Here is a 3,116-nt window from a genome sequence, read left to right on the forward strand (position 1 = left end):
ATACACAAAAATTTGGTAACAAATTTATAAAAAAATAAAAAAAGAAAAGAAAAGAAAAAAAAAGGAATATAATTTGATATTATACCTGATGACACGGTCCTGGACACATGGTCCTTAATGAATTCTTGCTGAAAATATCATTATTGTTGATACTAGCTGTGGGTTGTTTTCTTCTGCACAGTACTGGCCAGCATGTATCTATGCTGTTGATTTAGAAAAAAAGATCCTATTGGGTAAAATTATCCAGCTGACACTAAGCCAAAGGATTCTTCCTGGAGGCCCTCGGCTTCAGAAACTCTTATGGAAAGCACAGCTTCTTGTACATGCCCTGGGGACCTCCTTTGATAGAGGTGTTTATACCCTCTAGGTCTCTCTATATCATTACCTTTGTGGCACTTACTGATTCTTTAAAATATTTTATTTGTTGTTTTCTTATTGTATGTGTATGAGCATATTAGTTGCATGTATTTAAATGCACCAGTGTTGCACAATTTCCACGGGGGTCAGAAGAGGGTGTTGGATTCCCCAGTAACTAGAGTTAGGTTGGTTTTTAGCAAGCCATATGAGTGCTGGGAATTGAATTCTGGTCCTCTGAAAGGGCAGCCAATGCTCTTAACTGCTGAGCCATCTATCTAGCCCCCTGGCACTTACTGATCCTTGATACCACTGAACTAAGCACCCATTGAAGACTTCTTGAAATAGGGACTATCCTCAGAAGATTGTACCTACCGATTCTCACCATGAGCCTTGCTATGTATGAACTATTTCCTATACGGAACACTTGATGAACTGTATTCATCAAATTAATTAGTAAAGCCTCAAACCCTGTAGGCAGATTTGAAAATGTGTTTAGTGGATTTCCAAAGACAGGAATGATATAATAGACATAAATAGCAACAATAATTAATTTTGGAAGTTTTATGAATAAAAATTCTACAAATTTTTATACATATGAGCTAGCTTACTCTTTAAATCTTATGAGAGACAATAATTTATTTTTTTTAATTAAAAATTGAGGGACTAGAGAGACGACTCAGCAATAAAGAGGGATTATTTTTCTACCAGAGGACCAAAGTTCAGATCCTAGCACCTACATCCAGCAGCTCAGAAATGTCTATAACTCCAGCTCCAAGGAACCTGATTGCTCCCTTCTAACCCTTATGGTACCTGCACACACACACACACACACACACACACACACGGACACACACACACACACACACGGACACACAGACATACACAATTAAAATAATAAATTTTTAACAAATTAAAAATGGAAACTAAACTTTGGTTTTAACCAGCTTGGATTGAACCCAATATTATTTTCTTTGTGAATTTTATATATTACTACATTGACATAGTGAAGAGTTTCTTTTGGAGTGCAGGCTGATTCTAATCTGGATTGGGGCTAATTGCAACAGATAGTTCTCAGCATTGTTTCCTGGGCCCCTGCTTGTAATCCACAAAGATCTTGTACTTGTGCTGTGAAATTTATCTGTCAGAAGCAACACATGGGAAGAACTATTTATCTTAGCTTATAGTTTTAGAAGTTTTAGTTTATCACCATGGGGAAGGCAAGATGGAGTGGCTCAGTTCCAGGGGACCAAAGCACTTGGTGGGTACTGTTCACTAGGTGGTAGACTAGAAAGTAGAGAGCCAGATCAGAACCACATCTGGGCTATCTCTTTCAAATGCCTTCTCAGTGCTGTATGGCTGCCAGCCAGACACCACCTCTTAAAGGCTCCACTGCCTCCTAAGTTACTGTTACCCATTAGATATCAAGTAATCAAAAATGAACCTATGAGGAACAGTTCTGATTGAAAATATATGTCCCTGGACCCCAGATTCATGGCCATCTTATAATGCAAAATGCACTTAGTCCAACTTCAAGAATCTCGCCCCAGCTTGTTTTTGTAATCATTCGGGCAAATCAGTTCTAAAAGGCCTTTATTCTATGAACTGAAGTAGGTACTAGGCCAACAATAGTTTGTTGCTTCTTACACACTGAACAAAGATCAGCACTTCTGTTTCACCATTGTTTAAAGTGCAGCAAGATGGGATGGCAGTGGTTACCTGTATTTGGGTTTCAGCACAAATACACCTTAGGGATGGGACCTTGGACCCAAGGTATAACCCCTTTGCATCTTTTTACTGGACTCTAAAGTTAAGATGAAAACAAAATTTTGAGTTCATAGAATTTCTTTATGCCTCCTTTACCCCTCCCTTCTAATTTTCTACTCCTTATTGGCTTTATCTTTATTTCACTCTGTGCTTTGGATGAATTTACATCAAATCCTTTCAGATTCATAGAGAATGCTACTTCAGTAAGCGATCATCCTAAGTAGGGTCACATGAACTTATGTCATCAGGTGTAGACAAGAATGTATATCAGAGGGCTGGGGAGATGGCTCAGTGGATAAAAGCACTTGTTTTGCAAGCACAGGGGCCCAAGGTTAAATCCTCAGGACACATGAAAAACTGGGTATAGCTGCAGGTGCCTGTTTCCCAGCATTAAGAGTGGAGACAGGCAGATCCTGAGAGCTGTCTGGCCAGCCAGTCTAGCTAAAATGGTATTCCCTGTTCAATGAGAAACTCTGTCTCAAAACAAGGCAGAAACCAACAGAGGAAGACATCTGACATCCTGCTCAGGCTTCTGCATGCATGCACATGGGCACATGGGCTTGCACATATTCATAAATACACTACACACACAGCACATACATTGCTCACACACATAAATAATAAATTATTTACTTCCCATTGGCCCCTCACTACTTGAAGGGCACTACAAGCTAGATTGTCGCAGTAGACTCTGAACATGAGTAGAGGGGGTTTTAGGTGGCACTGTACTACCTGTGGACTGGTCTACAAGGATGGATGTCAAATTCTCAGAATCACATGCTGTCCAAGAGGGAGTATAAACCAGAAATTCATATTGATTATTGATGAGCACAGGGATGATCACACCTCTTTATATGTATCCTTTCTTTTTCTGGTGGTTGCATTTTTATTGAATTTTTGCAATTTTTGTATCACAGTTTCATGGCATTTAGATTCACTCCCCTCTCTACACAACCCCCACTGCCTCCCCCACCAAATTTGATGATCCTTCATAT

This window comes from Nannospalax galili, unplaced genomic scaffold (assembly GCF_000622305.1).
Source record: "Nannospalax galili isolate Female #2095 unplaced genomic scaffold, S.galili_v1.0 scaffold100, whole genome shotgun sequence".
NCBI classification, from domain to species: Eukaryota; Metazoa; Chordata; class Mammalia; order Rodentia; family Spalacidae; genus Nannospalax; species Nannospalax galili.